The sequence below is a fragment of the Salvelinus fontinalis genome, chromosome 23 (assembly GCF_029448725.1).
Source record: "Salvelinus fontinalis isolate EN_2023a chromosome 23, ASM2944872v1, whole genome shotgun sequence".
Taxonomy (NCBI): Eukaryota; Metazoa; Chordata; class Actinopteri; order Salmoniformes; family Salmonidae; genus Salvelinus; species Salvelinus fontinalis.
Window position 1 is genome coordinate 23,304,060 of NC_074687.1, and position 12,230 is coordinate 23,316,289.

The 12,230-nt window shown below is 45.2% G+C and overlaps 1 protein-coding gene across 5 annotated transcripts in view; it reads right to left on the reverse strand.

Annotated features, from left to right (window-relative positions):
- The window catches only part of map2 (microtubule-associated protein 2), a 139,803-nt gene that overhangs the window by 58,976 nt on the left and 68,597 nt on the right, over window positions 1-12,230 (reverse strand). Inside the window, exon 4 of one of the 5 annotated variants that reach the window (XM_055878271.1) lies at window positions 4,521-4,575. The exons of the other annotated variants lie outside the window; for them this stretch is intronic. The gene's annotated coding sequence lies outside the window, so the exon portion shown is untranslated. The remainder of the gene's footprint in view (window positions 1-4,520; window positions 4,576-12,230) is intronic. 5 annotated transcript variants of the gene reach the window in all.

Genomic DNA, 12,230 nt, shown 5'->3' on the forward strand with positions numbered 1-12,230 from the left:
TACCATCGACAGAATAGTAGTGACTGACTCCAGAACAGACCAGGCTGGTTAAGCATCAAAATGATATATCTTTTGGCGTAAAGATGGCACCGACAGATATGGCAGCTCTGCTTCTAGCTCCGAAGCAACTTTGTAGGATTTTGTTTTTTGTGTGTTATTTCTTACATTATTATCCCAATTTTTTGTGTGTTATTACATACAGCCGGAAATATCTTTTGGATATTAGAGCAGTGGTAACGCACCAGCATTACGACCAGGAATACTACTTTCCCGAATTGCATCCTTTGTTTGTACAGTACCCCCAGGTCAATTTAACTTATTCCAGAGGCTGCTCCAAAACACTGCCGGCGGAGAAGGAGAAGAGGTATTCGCAGTGGACCTTTAGTCCGACACAGGAGGCGTGCACACCATCCACCGCTTCTGAGTATATTACTCACTAATGTTCAGTCTCTAGATAATAAAGTAGACAAGCTCAGGGCAAGGATCTCCTTCCAGAAAGACATCAGGGACTGTAACATACTCTTTTACATGGAAACATGGCATCTCGGGATATACTGTCCCTGTCCATACAGCCAGCTGGGTTCTCAGTACATTGCACAGACAGGAATAAAGAACTCTCCGGAAAGAAGAAAGAAGGGGGTGTATGTTTCATGATTAACTACTCATAGTGTGATTGTGATAACATACAGAAACTCAAGTCCTTTTGTTCACCCGAACTAGAATACCTCACAATCAAATGCCGACCGTATTACCTTAAAATAAAATAATCTTCGGTTATAGTCACAGCCGTGCATATTCCCCCTCAAGCTGATACCACGATGGCCCTCAAAGAACTACACTGGACTTTATGAAAACTGGAAACCATATATCCTGAGGCCGGATTTATTGTATCTGGGGATTTTAACAAAGCAATTTTGAGCAAAAAGCGACCGAAGTTCTACCAACACAATGACTGTAGTACTCGCTATGGAAAAACATTGGATCACTGCTACTCAACTTTTCGAAATGCCTACAAGGCCCTCCCCCGCCATTCCTTCGGCAAATCTGATCAAGACTCCATTTTGCTAAATCTTCCTATAGGCAGAAATTCAAACAGGAAGTACCCGTGCTAAGGTCTATTCAACGCTGGTCTGACCAATCGGTGTCCATGCTTCAAGATTGTTTTGATCACACGGCCTGGGAAATGTTCCGTGTAGCCTCTGAGAATAACATTGAAGAATACACAGATATGGTGACTGAGTTCATCAAGAAGTGTATAGGAGATGTTGTACCCACTGTGACTATTAAAACCTACCCAAAACAGAAACCGTGGATAGATGGCAGCATTCTCACAAAACTGAAAGCGCGAACCACCGCATTTAACCATGGCAAGATGACTGAGAATATGGCCGAATACAAACAGTGTAGTTATTCCCGCCGTAAGGCAATCAAACTGGCAAAACGTCAGTACAGAGACAAAGTGGAGTCACAATTCAACGGCTCAGACACGAGACAGATGTGGCAGGGTCTACAGACAATGACAGATTACAAAGGGAAAACCAGCCACGTTGCGGACACCGAAGTCTTGCTTCCGGACAAGCTAAACACCTTCCTCGCCCGCTTTGAGGATAACACAGGCTTGGCGTGGGCTAGCCTGTGCTGGGCTTGGTGTGGGCTAGACCATGTTGGGCTTGGGGTGGGCTGGCCCATGTTGGTCTGGTGTTGGCTAGCCTGTGCTGGGCTGGTGTAGGCTTGTTGTGGGCTAGCCGGTGTCAGGCTGATGTGGGCTTGGTCTGGGTTAGCCCGTGTTTGGCTGGTGTGGGCTTGGTCTGGGTTAGCCCATGTTTGGCTGGTGTGGGCTTGGTCTGGGTTAGCCCATGTTTGGCTGGTGTGGGCTTGGTCTCGGTTAGCCCGTGTTTGGCTGGTGTAGGCTTGGTCTGGGTTAGTCCGTGTTTGGCTGGTGTGGGATTGGTCTGGGTTAGCCCATGGGCTTGGTGTGAAATAGCCGCTGTTCACCTTGCCCACCAAATAACCACATGGGTCCAATGGGGTAATGTTTGCTGGGATGACACACACACATACTATCCACAGTAATGGAGTCCACAGCCATATTAGGGCTCAGAAAAGCCCTACTCTACACCCTCACCAGACACCAGACAGTATCTTCCAACCAAAGACATGGGCCTGTATTCACAAAATGTCCCAGAGTAGGAGTGCTGTTCTAGGATCAGTTTAGTATTTTAAAGCACTCGTACTCTGAGATGCTTTGTTAGTATGGGCCAGCCCATCTCTTTATGACCGTGGTGGGAAGATGCGGTCAAAGACTATACTGCAAGGTTAAAACACTGCTTAGGGTGTTGTTGTATCGGACTGATTTCAGGCCCTTTATCAAATTCTCACAAATGCAGCATTGGGTGTGTCTGATCACATCTTCCCTTGCCGGATATAAAGGCATTGTGTGTGTCCCAATTGGTGCACGTACCTACATGTATAAAAGGCCATAGGGCTTTGGTCAAAAGTGCACAATAAAGGGAATAGTGACGTAGACATGGTCACTCTGCCTGTATCCCACCAGGGTAATAAATCTCTCCTTATTTATGACTAGAACAACCTGAACCTCCACAAAGAAGACCCTTCGTCATCTTTCAACTCTTCTTCCCAGCACTTTTGGTAGACAGACCGTAAAACAGACTCACTCTCTTCTTTTTGCACCGGATCTGGACGTAAAAATGTGTTCCTCAAAGGAGGTGTGAGGTTTTTTCTCACAGGTAGCGCCTAAGGAGACGCTGGTGGACGGCGGGGGTGATAAGGGACATCATTAATTGACCTAGTGGATGTTTAAAGAACTAGACATCCCAACACAAAACAGTATACACTGGTGAAGGTCTTTGGGGCTAGGGTGAGTGCAGCCTGACTCGATCGGTTTTACATGACCAGGACTCCCGGCAATAGGCTGTTGGGCGTTGTGGCATAAACTGGCTGCCCTCAACCCCCCAGACCTGCAACGCAAGCTGGTGGATCTTTTGTCGTCGGGCCATCACTGGGTGAGGGCGGCAGTGTTGTATGTCCGTCCACGAAGGTGAACAGGGCCTGGTGGAACTGGAGAGCAGGGTGGCTGCATTCTGCTTAAAGGTGGCGCAGAGCCTGCTGTACCATACTGATGTCGGTTGGAGGGATGAGGGAGAGCTGGCGGATTAGGGTTGGACCGGCAGCTTTTCCTCATGAGGCTGGAGAGGCTGAGTACAACAGATCTCTCTGATTTTTACTCTGCGGTGCTGAGGGCCTGGCAGCTGCTAAGGCCCATACGAGAAGGAGATGGGGAGCCTGTGCTGTGGATGTGGGAGGAGGCTGTCTTCCACAACCCAGCCATATAAAATGATAAACAGTGTGGAGATGTTTCAGTAGATATGGTGTGTCGGGGGGGGGGGGGGGGGGGGGTCTGTACAGCTGGGGAAGTGGTGAGGTTTTGGTTATTGTGATGTTTGGTGTTGTTTTGTATCGTGGGGTAGAGGGCATGGTGAGTATGCAGCACAAGGGATATTTGTTTTTTTAAAGGGGGGTGGGGGTGAGGTTTTAATTAAATGAAATGAGGATGTATCATTAAAGAAATACAAAAAGTCTAAAGTCTCTCTCTCTCTCTGTCTGCCTGGTCTGCTGCGAAGGTCACTTTGAGCTGTGCCGGTGGCAGACTTCCATAAATACCCAGACCGCCTCAGACCGTAGCCAGCATTGGAGTGTTTGTGACAGGGACGTGGGATAAGGACGGAAGGCTTGGGGTTCAGATTCCTGGAGCCCCACAGGGCTGATTAAAGAGCATGTGGTGTTGGTGGCCCATGAGGGGAGTGTTGCTGAGTCCATCTGGCTGAAACAGCATCCTCTAGTGGACGGATTCTTTTTTACAACACTGGGGTAAAGGGAATGAATATGTAGCAATGCTGAGCACTGGTGTAGGGTGGAGGCCAAGGTGTTCCCTCTATCCAGTCCCACAGAGAAAAGATGATAAGATTTTCAGAGCCTGGATGGCAAGAAGGACATCTGGTGGAAAGGGGGGGGTCAGGTGTCTGAAGCAGTATGTAGATTCCACATCGGACACGGCTACCCATCCTCACCCTTCTCATGCTTCCCCACCTCTCTTTCTGTCTGGATAATAGAAACTGGGTTGTTCAGTTTACCTCCCTAGAGTACGCCTGCTGCCAGCCAGTACTGTTATAAAGGGAGCTGAACTAAATATGACAACCACTGGAACTCAATGTGCTTTTAGGTGAGTAGAGAGAGGAAGAGCAGAAATAGACACCGAAATAGAGAGGGTGCTTCAATCTTATATATATCACTATCAAATCTCCCCAATTAAAGACAAACATGTTGGTAAAACTATATTTACCTGGAATTAAAGACAAACATGTTGGTAAAACTATATTTACCTGGAATTAAAGACAAACATGTTGGTAAAACTATATTTACCTGGAATTAAAGATTTTAATTAATTTTATGAAAAAGTGATATTTGGGATATGACATCAACATCAGCTAGTTGATAAATACCGAGTCAGTTCAGATGTCTCTCAGTCGCAGTCAAATCCAGGACACCCACCTAATACTGAACAAAAATATAAACGCAACATGCAACAATTTCAAAGATTTTATTGAGTTACAGTTCATATAAGGAAATCAGTCAATATAAATAAATAAATTAGGCCCTGATCTATGGATTCACATGACTGGGAATACACATATGCATCTGTTGGTCCCAGATATCCAGATCAGACAAGCAGTCAGTATCTGGTGTGACCACCATTTGTCTAATGCAGCACAACACTTCTCCCTAGCATAGAATTCCAAATCAAATCAAAGTTTATTTGTCACGTGCGCTGAATACAACAGGTGTAGTAGACCTTACAGTGAAGTGCTGATTTACAGGCTTTAACCAATAGTGCAAAAAAGGTATTAGGTGAACAACAGTAAAAAGACAGGCTATATACAATAGCGAGGCTATAAAAGTAGCGAGGCTACATACAGACACCGGTTAGTAAGGCTGATTGAGGTAGTATGTACATGTAGATGTGGTTAAAGTGACTATGCATATATGATGAACAGAAAGTAGCAGTAGCGTAAAAGAGGGGTTGGCGGGTGGTGGGTGGGACACAATGCAGATAGCCCGGTTAGCCAATATGTGGGAGCACTGGTTGGTCGGCCCAATTGAGGTAGTATGTACATGAATGTATAGTTAAAGTTACTATGCATATATGATAAATAGAGAGTAGCAGCAGCGTAAAAAGAGGGGTTGGGGGGAGGGGCACACAATGCAAATAGTCCTGTTCAGGAGTCTTATGGCTTGGGGGTAAAAACTTTTGAGAAGCCTTTTTGTCCTAGACTTGGCACTCCGGTACCGCTTGCCATGCGGTAGAAGAGATAACAGTCTATGACTGGGGTGGCTGGGGTCTTTGATAATTTTTAGGGCCTTCCTCTGACACTGCCTGGTGTAGAGGTCCTGCTAATTATGGCCTGCGGAATGTTGTCCCACTCCTCTTCAATGGCAGTGACAAGTTGCTGGATATTGGCGGAAAATGGAATACGCTGTCGTACATGTTGATCCAGAGCATCCCAAACATGCTCAATGGCTGACATGTCTGGTGTGCAGGCCATTAAAGAACTGGGACATTTTCAGCTCCCAGGAATTGTGTACAGATCCTTGTGACATGGGGCCGTGCATTTGTATGCTGAAACATGAGGTGATAAATGGCACAACAGTGGGCCTCAGGATCTCGTCGTAGTATCTCAGTGCATTACAATTGTCATAGATAAAATGCAATTGTGTTCATTGTCTGTAGTTTATAACTGCCCATACCATAACCCCACCGCCACCATGGAGCATTCTGTTCACAATGTTGACATCAGGAAACTGCAAGCCCACACTGCGCCAGATGGCAGACAGCGTGTATGGTTGAAACCGGGATTCATCCGGGAAGAATACACTTCTCCAGCGTACCAGCGGCCATCGAAGGTGAGCATTTGCCCATGACGCCATACTGCAGTCAGGTCAAGACCCTGGTGAGGATGACGAGCACGCAGATCAGCTTCCCTGAGACAGTTTCTGACAGTTTGTCTAGAAATTCCCAAGCCCACAGTTTCATCAGCTGTCCGAGTGGCTGGTCTCAGACGATCCCGCAGGTGAAGAAGCTGGATGTGAAGGTCCTGGGCTGGCATGGTTACACGTATTCTGCAGTTGTGAGGCCGGTTGGACGTACTGACAAATTCTTTAGAACAACGTTGGAAGGGAAATTAACATTAGAATTATCTTGCAACAGCTCTGGTGGACATTCCTACAGTCAGCATGGCAATTGCATTGTGTTGTGTTGTGTGACTGCACATTTTAGAGTGGCCTTTTATTGTCCACAGCATAAGGTGCACCTGTGTAATGATCATGCTGTTTAATCAGCTTCTTGATATGCCACACCTGTCAGGTGGATGGAATATATTGGCAAAGTAGAAATGCTCACTAACACGGATGTAAACAAATTTTTTCAGCTCATGAAACATGGAAACAATACTTTACATGTTGCGTTTTTTTTGCAGGCAAATGGTTACAGGTCAAAGTAGTACACTATAGGGTGCCATTTGGGAATTGCCAAGCTGGTAACACCATTTTACATTTGATGTTTTAGTTATTTAGCAGATGCTCTTATCCAGAGCAACTTATAGGAGCAATTAGGGTTAAGTGCGTTGCTTAAAACTTCTTCGGGATCCGTGTCCCATCCACGGGACAGTTGAGCTAACGTAGGCTAATGCGATTAGCATGAGGTTGTAACTAACAAGAGAATTTCCCAGGACATTGACATATCTGATATTGACAGAAAGCTTAAATTCTTTTAAATCTAACTGCACTGTCAAATTTACAGAAGCTATTACAGTGAAATAATGCCATGCTATTGTTTGAGGAGAGTGCACAGTTTTGAACATGAACATAATAAACAAATTAACACATTTGGGCAGTTTTGACACAACATTTTGAACAGAAATGCAATGGTTCATTGGATCAGTCTAAAACTTTGCTCATACACTGCTGCCACCTAGTGGCCAAAATCTAAATTGTAGCTGGGCTAAAATAATTCATTATGGTCTTTTCTCTTTTCAAAGATGACGGTACAAAAAAATACAAAAGAACTGTTGGTTTTTTCTTTGTATTATCTTTTACCAGATCTATTGTGTTATATTCTCCTACATTCCTTTAACATTTCCACAAACTTCAAAGTGTTTCCTTTCAAATGGTACCAAGAATATGCATATCCTTGCTTCAAGGCCTGAGTTACAGGCAGTTAGATTTGGGTATGTCATTTTAGGCAAAAATTTAAAGGTTACAGCACATCGACAGATTTTTTACCTAGTCTGCACAGGGATTCAAACCAGCAACTTTTTGAGTACTGGCCCAACACTCTTAAGCGCTAGGCTACCTGCCTCCAACAATTGCACCAACTGACCAGGGATGGGGTGGAAATTAGCATAGGGTGGTCATCGTTTTAGAGCTAAGCTCAGTCACATATACTATAGAGAGTGATAATAATGGCGTCTTTTTGTTGGCACTAAGTCCGCCATGGTTCGTTGAACAAAGCCTATGAGAAAATGAATGGAACTTTTGTAGGGTTTTTGGATAAACGCCGAAAATAAGGTCTGTGGTAAACACAGGCTTAGTAGATCTTACTAGTTTTGTTCCAGGACTTTTTGTGAATTTTGAAGCATTTATTGTAATAAAAAAAACACGACGCACATACAGACTTCCTAATTCATAAAGGTCATGTTAACTGACTGATATTATATCACTGAACAAACCGTATAACATCTCAAAAGCCTGTGTTAATCTCAGACCTTATTTTCAGAGTTTATTCCAAAACCCTATTCTTTCCTCCCTACCTACCACAGGAGGTTGGTGGCACCTTAATTGGGGAGGATGGGCTTGTGGTAATGACTGGAGCGGAATCAGTGGAATGGTATCAAATCCATTTATTTTAAATGTTTATTTAACTAAGCAAGTCAGTTAAGAACAATGACGGCCTACACCAGCCAATCCCTGACGATGCTGGAACAATTGTGCGCCGCCTAATGGGACTCCCAATCATGGCTGTTTGTGATACAGCCTGGATTTGAACCAGGGTGTCTGTAGTGACACCTCTAGCACTGAGATGCAGTGCCTTAGACCGCTGTGCCACTTGGGAACATGGTTTCAAGGTGTTTGATGCCATTCCATTTTCTACATTCCGGCCATTATTATGAGCCGTTCTCTCCTCAGCAACCTCCTGTGCTCGCTCCCTGCATCCCTCTCTGCCTGCCTGCCTCCCTCCCTCTCTGCCTGCCTCCCTCTCTGCCTGCCTCCCTCTCTCTCTCCCTCTCTGCCTGCCTCCCTCCCTCCCTCCCTCTCTGTCTGTCTGCCTCCCTCTCTCTCTCCCTCTCTGCCTGCCTCCCTCCCTCTCTGCCTGCCTCCCTCTCTGCCTGCCTCTCTGCCTGCCTCTCTGCCTGCATATCTCTGCCTGCATATCTCTGCCTGCATCCCTCTCTGCCTGCATCCCTCTCTGCCTGCATCCCTCTCTGCCTGCATCCCTCTCTGCCTGCCTTCCTGCCTCTCTGCCTGCCTGCCTCCCTCTCTGCATCCCTCTCTGCATCCCTCTCTCCCTGCCTCTCTGCCTCCCTTTCTGCCTGCCTCCCTCTCTTCCTCCCTGCCTCTCTGCCTGCCTCCCTCTCTGCCTGCATATCTCTGCCTGCATCCCTCTCTGCCTGCATCCCTCTCTGCCTGCCTTCCTGCCTCTCTGCCTGCCTGCCTGTCTCCCTCCCTCTCTGCATCCCTCTCTCCCTGCCTCTCTGCCTCCCTTTCTGCCTGCCTCCCTCTCTTCCTCCCTGCCTCTCTGCCTGCCTCCCTCTCTGCATCCCTCTCTCCTTCCCTCTCTGCCTACCTCCCTCTCAGTGTGTCTCAGTGTGTTTCAGTGGGTGTTTCAGTGGGTGTCTCAGTGTGTGTCTCAGGGTGTGTGTTTCTGAGTGTGTGTGTGTTTCTCTGTATGTCTCGCTGTGTGTCTCAGTCTGTGTGTCTCAGTGTGTCTCAGCCTGTGTGAGTCACCCGGCTGCTGCATTGCAGGGTTATCCACTCACAGCTGGCTCACTGCAGGTGACAGGGAGCCCATAGAAGGAACATAGGGGGGCATGGGGAGCTCAGTTCCTCTATGTGGATACTACAGTTGGATGGTGGGCAGTGAGGGCAGAGTGAGGTAAGGCTGCCAGCAAGACAAGTGATTCATTCATTGATTTCACCATCTTCACACACATACAAGTAAACAAATTGCTGATGCAAATCGACGCAAAGATCCCCATAGGAAATACAGGGAGCAGCTCCCTATAAAATGAATGGCTTTGACTGTTTTTTTACCTGTTGTCCTTTGTTTTCTAGTAGCAGTTAGAAGCAGCATCACAGACTAGAGAGTCAGGATCTACAGTTGGAAGTTTACATACACCTTAGCCAAATACATTTCAACTGAGTTTTTCACAATTCCTAACATTTAATCCTAGTAAAAATCCCCTGTCTTAGGTTATTTAGGATCACCACTTTATTTTAAGAAAGTGAAATGTCAGAATAACAGTAGAGAGAATGACTTATTTCAGCTTTTATTTCTTTCATCACTTTCCCAGTGGGTCAGAAGTTTAAATACACTCAATTAGTATTTGGTAGCATTGCCTTTAAATTGTTTAACTTGGGTCAAACCTTTGGGGTAACCTTCCACAAGCTTCCCACAATAAGTTGGGTGAATTTTGGCCCATTCCTCCTGACAGAGCTGGTGTAACTGAGTAAGGTTTGTAGGCCTCCTTGCTCGCACACGCTTTTTCAGTTCTGCCCACACATTTTCTATAGAGTTGAGGTCAGGGCTTTGTGACGGCCACTCCAATACCTTGACTTTGTTGTCCTTAAGCCATTTTGCCACAACTTTGGAAGTATGCTTGGGGTGTTTGTCCATTTGGAAGACCAATTTGCAACCAAGCTTTAACTTCCTGACTGATGTCTCGAGATGTTGCTTCAATAAATCCACATAATTATCCTTCCTCGTGATGCCATCTATTTTGTGAAGCGCACCAGTCCCTCCTGCAGCAAAGCACCCCCACAACATGATGCTTCCACCCCCGTGCTTCACGGTTAGGATGGTGTTCTTCGGCTTGCAAGCGTCCCCCTTTTTCCTCCAAACATAACGATGGTCATTATGGCCAAATAGTTCTATTTTTGTTTCATCAGACCATCTTAAACATCTTTGTCCCCATGTGCAGTTGCAAACCATAGTATGTTTTTTTTATGGCAGTTTTGGAGCAGTGGCTTCTTCCTTGCTGAGTGGCCTTTCATGTTATGTCGATATAGGACTCATCTTACTGTGGATATAGATACGTTTGTACCTGTTTCCTCCAGCATCTTCCCAAGGTCCTTTGCTGTTGTTCTGGGATTGATTTGCACTTCTGCACCAAAGTATATTCATCTCTAGGAAACAGAACACGTTTCCTTCCTGAGTCGGATGACGGCTGCGTGGTCCCATGGTGTTTATACTTGCGTACTATTGTTTGTACAGATGAATGTGGTACATTCAGGCGTTTGGAAATTGCTCCTAAGGATGAACCAGATTTGTGGAGGTATACAATTTTTGGGCTGATTTCTTTTGATTTTCCCATGATGTCAAGCAAAGAGGCACTGGATTTGAAGGTAGGCCTCGAAATACATCCACAGGTACACCTCCAATTGACTCAAATTATGTTAATTAGCCTATCAGAAGCTTCTAAAGCCATGACATCATTTTCTGGAATTTTCCAAGCTGTTTAAAGGCACAGTCAACTTAGTGTATGTAAACTTCTGACCCACTGGAATTGTGATACAGTGAATTATAAGTGAAATAATCTGTCTGTAAACAATTGTGGAACAATTACTTGTGTCATGCACAAAGTTGATGTTCTAACCGACTTGCCAAAACTATGGTTTGTTAACAAGAAATTTGTGGAGTGGTTGAAAAACAAGGTTTAATGACTCCAACCTAAGTGTATGTAAACTTCCGACTTCAACTGTATAAAATATTACTGGTCACTATGCACACACAAGTGCGAGTCTGCCGCACACACACATACACAAACACACAAATGCGAGCGCACAAACGTTGACAAGCGTGAGCTCACATACACTCAAACATTTACACACCGACCCACCCACCCACACACACACGAACACACACACACAAACCTACACACATACTCACTTAAACATTTACATCCACATGCAGGCACACACGCAGGCACTCACACGCGCACAAGCAAGCACAGAGGTTAGCAGCAGCAAATGCCAGCCTGTGCCTGAGCTGGAATAACAAAGAGAGAGTGAGTATATAACGTTTTTTGTTTTGTTTGGGTTTCATGGTCGTGCGTCATGTTCACTTCCTCTGGTGGAGCAGCTCTTCTCTTCGGCCCACTCATGGCTCCTAGCATTGGGAAGGCTACAGAAACAACAGACACTCACACATACACCCACCCACACATAGCCATTTTACACCATTTCACAGTCTCTCTCTGCCTCTCTCTGCCTCTCTCTGCCTCTCTCTGCCTCTCTCTGCCTCTCTCTGCCTCTCTCTGTCTGTCTCTCGCTGTCTTTCGCTGTCTCTCTCTCTCTGTCTCTCTCCCTGTCGCTAGCTCTATTTTTAGGGATTCACAATTATTCTCTTAATTCTTCTTATTATTTTTTCCTTGACAATCAAATAACTCAAGCATAGATTGGTCACTTTTTTCCAATTTGGCACACAGAAACTAGAGGCCATGAGTAAATTGGTCAAAAAGAATGGCACCGATTGGCCTATTGGCTATTATAAGGTCTAAAAAACACCCTTTGCTATGTAAGCCTAGTTAAATAAAGGTTCAATTCAAATCTTGACTTAGTTTGAGAAACGCTCAGGGATTGGTTAAGAGATGGCTGAGTTATTGATGAATCCGGAAATCTGATTTTACATGTTCTTTTAAATTCCTTTGTAAACCCACTCCACAGAGACCTATCAACTTAATGAAGCATGTTATGCTTGGCATTGATATCTTAAAAAATAAGGAACCAATTTACTTGTTTGACTATGAAACGCTAATGCTTAAAATAATCATACAAAATATTATTCTCATGGACTAAAAGTCAGATTCACTCCAAATGTGGTGTTTGGACTCAAATTTTGTGCGCAAATTTGTTTACATCACTGTTAGTGAGCATTTCTC